Genomic DNA, 8,282 nt, shown 5'->3' on the forward strand with positions numbered 1-8,282 from the left:
GGGCTAAAATCTTCCCGAGCAAAAATCCGACAAAACGCTCGATGGATTACGGCGTTCTTGGTGACTATGGAAAGCTCTCTCCGAGTAAATGATTTTAGACACAAGACCAGGTTCAATAGGAGGTCGGATCGGCCAGATTTAGGCCGAGAAGCCAAACGCCACAGGCGAGGGAATTACACGCGGTTTCCTGCTCAAGGCGGCCAGTGGCCGGGAGGTCGGGTGGCGCCGATCGGGTGGGTGGGGAGGTGGTGGCCGGCAGGAGGGAGGAGAGAGAAAAGAGAGAGAAAAGGAAGAGGGAACGACGCGCGCGGGGAAGACAAAAGGGAAGGGAGCCGGTCCGATCCGGTCCGGTTCGATTCGACCGGTTCGAATCGAAATACAAAATTTTAAATTTTTACTCTGCCTCGGGACCGAAAACGAGGTTCAAAAATTCCGAAAAAATTCCAGAAAACTCAGAAAAATACGTAGACTCCAAATATATTTTTAGTTTTGCCACATGGTCTTTAAATTAATTTTTAAAATTCATCAAAGTTTATATTTTCGGAAAATCGAACCCGATTTTTAAAATCCGAAAAATCTCAAAAAAATTCCTAAAATTTAAATAAAATTAAAATACCAAAAATGCTCATAAATTTAAAATTTTTGGGGTGTTACATTCTTCCCCCCCTTACAGAAAATTCGTCCTCGAATTTTACACAAGGCATAATAAAGCACATGATTATACATTGAACAGATAAGGGTACTTGCTACGCATGTCCCGTTCTGACTCCCAGGTGCACTCTTCCACTGACTGACTCCTCCACAAAACCTTAACCATAGGGATCTGTTTGGATCTCAGCTGTCTCACTTGGTAGTCCACTATGGCTACAGGCTGCTCCTCAAATGTCAAGTTCTCTTTTAGCTCTATCACATCCGGCTGTAGTACATGAGAAGGATCGGGAATGTATTTCCTGAGCATGGAGATGTGAAACACGGGATGAACGTGAGAGAGGTTGGGTGGTAGCTCCAACCGGTAGGCAACTGCTCCAACTCTATCAGTAACCTCAAAAGGTCCGATATACCGAGGTGCCAACTTGCCCTTCTTTCCAAATCTCATGACTCCCTTCATTGGAGAAACCTTCAGGAATACATAGTCGCCCACTGCAAACTCCACATCCCTCCGTCTGGGGTCTGCATAACTCTTCTGCCTACTGAAAGCTGTTTTCAGTCGTTCCCTGATTAAAGGAACTACCTCTGAAGTGTACTGCACTAGGTCTACATCATGCACCTTCGCTTCCCCCATTTCTGTCCAACACAGAGGAGACCTACACTTTCTTCCATATAATGCCTCATAGGGTGCCATCCCTATGCTGGAGTGGTAACTGTTGTTGTAGGCAAACTCCACCAAAGCTAGCTGCTCATCCCATTGACCTCCAAAATCCAAGACACTCATGCGAAGCATGTCTTCCAGTGTTTGGATTGTCCTTCAATCTGTCAGGTCTGCGAGGGTGGAAAGCCGTCTTGAAGTTCAATCAGTGTGCCAAGTGCCTCCTGCAACTTTCTCCAAAACCGAGAAGTGAACTGGGGCCCTCAGTCAGATATTATGGAAGCCGAAACTCCATGCAATTTGACTATTTCTCGAATGTAGAGCCGGACGTACTGTGCCACAGAATATGTAGTCTTCACAGGCAAGAAGTGAGCTGATTTGGTCAAGCGATCTACAATTACCCATATCGAATCATATCCTCGCGTGGTACGAGGCAACCGATCACAAAATCCATAGTGATCATTTCCCACTTCTATTCGGGATAGGAGCTCTTGCGGCTTTCCCGACGGTCTCTCAGTGTTCAAACTTCACCTTCTGACAAGTCAAGCACTTGGACACAAAGTCTGCTATGTCTCTCTTCATGCCATTCCACCAGTAGCTATCTTTCACATCATGGTACATTTTGGTGAAACCTGGGTGGACACTGTACAGTGTATAGTGTGCCTCTTGCATGATTTCGTTTCTGAGATTGTCTACATCGGGCACACATATCCTCGAACCATGCACTAGGGCGCTATCATTGGCAAATCCAAACTCACCACCTTCACCTTGCTGTACTCTTTCTATAATCTTCATCAATTGTTGGTCTCGTGGCCGGGAAACTCTAACTCGGTCCCTCAAGTCTGGCCTCACTGAAAAATGAGCCAACAATACCCCCTCATCTGAAAGATCTAGGATTAAACCTTGATCCATCAACTCATGTACCTCTTGAATCAATGGTCTCTTCTCTACTGAAATGTACGCCAAACTGCCAGAAGATTTTCTGCTCAAGGCATATGCTACAACATTGGCCTTCCCAGGGTGGTACTGGATGGTGCAATCATAGTCTTTCAGAAGCTCCATCCATCTCCTCTGTCTCAAGTTTAAATCCCTCTGCTGGAAGATGTACTTCAAACTCTTGTGGTAGGTGTATATCTCGCACACTTCACCATACAGGTAGTGTTTCCAGATTTTAAGTGCAAAGACTACAGCCGCCATTTCCAAATCATGGGTGGGGTAGTTCTGCTCATGCCTCTTCAGCTGCCTTGAAGCATAAGCCACTACCTTTCCATTCTGCATCAAAACACACCCTAGGCCAACTCTGGAGGCGTCACAATACACGGTGTATCCTTCACCACTCACAAGTAGTGTCAACACAGGGGCAGTGGTTAGACACTCCTTAAGCTTCTGGAAACTCACCTCACAGTCATCTGTCCAAATGAATGGAACATTCTTCCTGGTCAACTTAGTTAGGGGAGCCGCTATCCTGGAGAAATCTTGTACAAAACGCCTATAGTAGCCAGCTAAACCCAGAAAATTTCGCACCTCGATGGTTTGTAGGCCTAAGCCAATCGATTCTGACTTTAATTTTCTTGGGATCTACTTGAATACCGTCACTAGAAACCACATGTCCCAAGAATGAGATGCTTTCTAGCCAAAATTCACATTTTGAAAATTTGGCATATAGCTGGTGCTCCCTCAACGTTTGCAACACCATCCTCAAGTGCCACACGTGTTCTTCCTCGGTCTAAGAGTATACCAAAATGTCATCTATGAATACGATGACAAAACGGTCCAAAAATGGCTTGAACACCCTGTTCATCAAGTCCATGAAGGCTGCTGGTGCATTAGTGAGTCCAAAAGACATCACCAAGAACTCATAATGACCATATCTTGTCCTGAAAGCCGTTTTGGACACGTCCTCATTCCTGATTCTCAATTGATGGTAGCCTGATCGCAGGTCTATTTTGGAAAAGAATCTAGCCCCTTGGAGCTGATCAAACAGATCATCGATCCGAGGAAGTGGATACTTGTTCTTCACAGTCACCTTGTTTAGCTGTCTATAGTCGATACACAACCTCAATGACCCATCCTTCTTTCTCACAAATAGAACAGGAGTGCCCCAAGGTGAAGTGCTCGGACGTATAAAACCCTTGTCCAAAAGCTCCTGTAGTTGCTCCTTCAGCTCTTTCAATTCTGCTGGTGCCATCCTGTAAGGTGGCATCGATATGGGGTTTGTACCCGGCACAACATCAATGCAAAACTCTATTTCCCTTCCTGGTGGCAACCCTGGAAGCTCCTCTGGGAAGACATCCATAAATTCTCTGACAACAGGAACATTTTCCATGCTGACACCTTCTACAGATGTATCTCTCACCAATGCCAAATACCCTTGGCATCCACGCCTCAACATTTTTCTAGCACTAATTGCTGACACCAAATTATATGGAGCCACGCTCCTGTCACCATCAAAGCTAAACTCTTCCACACCAGGTATGTGGAAATACACCTTTTTGTTCCTGCAGTCTAAAGTGGCATAATGAGTTGCCAACCAATCCATCCCCAAGATTACATCGAAATCCATTACTGGTAGAGGAACCAAGTCTGCTGGGAGGATCTTTCCATCCACTACCACTGGGCTACCCGGAAAAACCATATCTACATCTATGTTGTCACTAAGTGGGGTAGCTACTGACAAAGGGCACTCTAAAGTTGTAGGGTTTCTACCCAACCTCATGGCAAACACAGGGGAGACAAATGAGTGCGTAGCACCCGGATCTATCAAAACACGAGCCTCATAAGAACAGACCAAAAGAATACCTGCCACAACTGCATTTGAAGCTTGAGCATCCTGGTGGGTCAGGGTGAAAACCCGAGCTTGACCCCTACCCTAAGTGGCGTAACCACGACATCGACTTCTACCTCTGACCGCCTCCAAATCCACGTCCCCCTTGTCCTCGGCCTGTTGTGCCAGGCGATTGCCTGCCATATTGGAAGTACCCGGATACAACTGGCGAGGAACATTTGCAACAGAACCCTGTGACTCCATCTGTGGCTCACTGAAAACGGGGCATTCTCTAGCAAAGTGACCTGGTTGGCCACACCTGAAGCATACTCCTGATCCCATCAAACAAAGTCCTGAATGTCCTCTTCCACATTGTGCACAAGGTGCCAAGGAGGATCCTGAACCAGACCTAGAACTGCTGTACCCTTAACTGTGACCACTGCTGGATCCGTACCCTGGTCTGAATCCTCGAGGTTTGTGTTTAAAACCACTCTTCTTGTTCCTACTTTTTCCTCTGTAATTACTCTGGCCACCACTGTCCGGAGTACCCATGGAAGGGACACCTGAGGAACCCTCTGCTCTGTTTTTCTTTGCTCTCCCGCTATCATCCGCAGCATAGCTAATCTCTATATGTCTGGCTCGATCAACTACCACGTCAAAAGACTGATCAGACATCATGGCTAGGTTTGCATACCTCCTGTCAAGCCCCTTTAGGAATCTCTTCACCTTCATAGTTTCTGTAACTACTGCTGCAAGGGCATATCTGCTCAATTCCAGAAATTCTGTAGCATATTCATCTACAGACCTGCCATTCTATCTTAAGGCCTCAAAGGTCCACTGCTTCTGATCTCTGAAGCTTTCTGGCATAAACCGATTGATAAAAAGTTCCACAAACTGAGCCCATGTCAAATCCTCCATCCGGGGTAACACGTAGTCATTCATCCATTGTCTAGGCATAGGCCCCATGACATGCTGCATACACTCTATCAGTCTTCTATTAGTCAATTGTAATTCTGTTCCTGCTTGTCTGCAGGAATCTAAAAACCGATATGCATCGTCTAACACATCATAAGTACCAGGCACCAACTTCTTAAAATTGATGATCTGTTTGTAAGGTTCTTCTCTTGGTGCGGTGGACTGCTGCTGCTGTGGAGGGTGGACCATATACTGCGCCATCATGTCGATGGTTCTCTGTAACCCAGCGAGAGTAGCTGCCATGGGGTCCATGGGACCCTGTGTTATAAAGGACTGATCCTGTACTGGGGGTGGCTGCTCCTCTACTTGAGCAGCTCTAGGCCTCCTACCCCGCCTCCTCGGGGCAGGCGCCTCATCCTGTGCCGACACCTCGTCCGGCACATCTGGTTCTGGTGCAGTGGTAGCTCTCCTGCTTCTACGCATTTTCCTGAAATTCAGCAGCATTAGCCCACAAAATTCAAAATTGCACATTACACAGCTCTATAGACTCATATTTATACACAATATATGGAGCAGAAACTAGAAGCAAAGATGACAATGCAAGACGATGTGGACCCTATTTTTCCGCATGTGACTCCTAGTAGACTCTTCCCAACACTTTAGACAAACATTCCCTAAGAATCTGGAGCCTAGGCTCTGATACCATATTTGTCACGACCCAACCTATGGGCCGGACCGGCACTAGGACCTGGGCCAGCCTAAAGCCCCCGAGGCCCGTAGTAAGCCTAACTGTTCATTAACCCAACTCTAAGGCCCATTTGGACCCAAATTCAAGAAACCAACCGGACAGAGTCCGGCCATAAAATGGACCTACCAACGGGAAGTTTTTGACTCACCCGACCTGTAAACATAATAAACAATCTATTGGGGAGCTCAGCTCACCCTCCACATACTCATATCATCATAATGATAAATGGGAGCTCAGCTCCCTCATCCAGTCCATCAAACATGCATATAATAATTTTACAGGTCCACAATAATAATTTAGTTTACAGTCCCAAATCAAATAAACATTTCTAACACATGCGGAAATTCTAGGAGTAAATAAAATTACACGAATATTGATAAACAACCTGCGAGGAAAGGAAGCAGGTTAATCTCAAAAATATCCTCCTGTGGCCTGAAAAAATATTGAACAGGAGTGAGCGTTCGACTCAGAGAGTAAAATATCAATTTTAACCATAATCTCTATAACTATATAAAACTAATGCATCCTGTAGAGTGAAATGCAACATCAACAACATTTTCACATCATAACATCAAAAAGGTAATTTGGAGCACTCACGCACCCTGTAGCATCAATCATAATATATGGGAGCTGATCCCCTATACAGCTCTCTTAAATCCAACCTGGTGCCAGCGAAGAACTCAAGCCGAACTTTCGCTTAATAAACCAAATCGAGGGTCCCAGCGAAGAACTCAAGCCGTGACTACCCGTCCTATCCATAGTCCACACCACATCATACGCACGCCAATGCACGCACACTGCTCCAAATTACCACAACAATATCCATGGCACTTTAACAGTTATCAATGCAACATAAATCGTGCCTAGAGTTTAACTACATAAATATATGCATATAAGTGATGCATGGGCATACTTGAACATATAATAATAGTGAAATTACAATTAAAATTAATATTTTACTCACAGACTTGACGATGGTCACTGAGGCGGCTGGGCGGAGGAAGAAGGCTGTCCCGGCTCACCTGACAATTTTATTACAATCATTTAATAAATTTGACTCAATACAAACAAAGAAAAAGACCAATACGTCCTAAGTCGTGCCGAAAATCCGGCAGAGTTTCCCCTATACCTAGGACCTACCCAACCTGCAAAAGGGCTCAAAACACACTTCTATATTCACAATCCATATGTCCACAACTCAATCACATCACACAGCCCCTCCTGGGCCCACCAAATCAATCATCCATCACAATATGTAAAATTTCAATTTAGTCCCTATAATTGACCATTTTTGCAAAAACTGCCCAAATAAGCTCTAAAAATTCTAAAACTTTGCCCCGCGGTCCTTAGCAATATTACTAAGCTATTGCAAAAATAATCATAATTTTCTAAGCTACCACGAATATTTTATGGATTTTTAATCCTATTTAAGCACTAGAAAATTACGAAAAAGCAAGGTTCGGGTTTACCTTTGCCAATTCTGACTTCGGGAACGCGCTCGGGACATCTGACAATGGGGGGCTAGCCAAAACCTCGGTCCAATCGAGACTTTTCCCAGAACGTCCGTTCGGCGAATTTCGCAGACCCGGTCAACTGTCGAATTTCCGCGAATCGAGGATACCTACACGAAGCCCATAACACGGGGGTTAGTACATAAATTTTTCAGAATTTTCTAAGCTCATTAAATGCTCGGAAAAACACTGCGAAGTTCCGTGGGACCCACCGAAAAACGGTGTCGGAAAATTTTAAAATTTATGTCTCTACGAAGCTCTCGACGAGTGGAGCATGCTGGTAACCTCGGTTTTCTCGTGGGATTCACGGTTTTCGAGAAATCTAGCCCAAAAGTCGAAATGGGCTAAAATCTTCCCGAGCAAAAATCGGACAAACCGCTCGATGGATTTCGGCGTTCTTGGTGTCTATGGAAAGCTCTCGCCGAGTAGATGATTTTAGACACAAGACCCGGTCCAATTGGTGGCCGGATCGGCCGGATTTTGGCCGGAGAAGCCAAAACGCCGCGCGCGCGAGGGAGGGAATTACGCGGTTTCAGTGCTCGGCGCGGCCGTGGCCGGGAGGTGGGTGGCGGCGCGGCCTACGGGTGGTGGGGAGGTGGCTGGCCGGCGGCAGGGGAGGGAGGAGAGGGAAAAGAGAGAGAAAAGGAAGAGGGAACGACGCGCGCGGGGAAGAAAAAAGGGAAGGGAGTCGGTCCGATTCGATCGGTCTGATCCGGTCTGGTTCAATTCGGCCGGTTCGATTCGAAATACAAAATTTTAAATTTTTACTCTGCCTCGGGACCGAAAACAAGGTCCAAAAATTCCGAAAAAATTTCAGAAAACTCAGAAAAATACGTAGACTCCAAAAATATTTTTAGTTTTGCCACGTGGTCTTTAAATTAATTTTTAAAATTCATCAAAGTTTATATTTTCGGAAAATCGAACCCGATTTTTTTAAAATCCGAAAAATCTGAAAAAAATTTCTAAAATTTAAATAAAATTAAAATACAAAAAATGCTCATAAATTTAAAATTTTTGGGGTGCTACAATTTAGAATAT

The sequence above is a fragment of the Hevea brasiliensis genome, chromosome 15 (genome assembly GCF_030052815.1).
Source record: "Hevea brasiliensis isolate MT/VB/25A 57/8 chromosome 15, ASM3005281v1, whole genome shotgun sequence".
Lineage (NCBI taxonomy): Eukaryota > Viridiplantae > Streptophyta > Magnoliopsida > Malpighiales > Euphorbiaceae > Hevea > Hevea brasiliensis.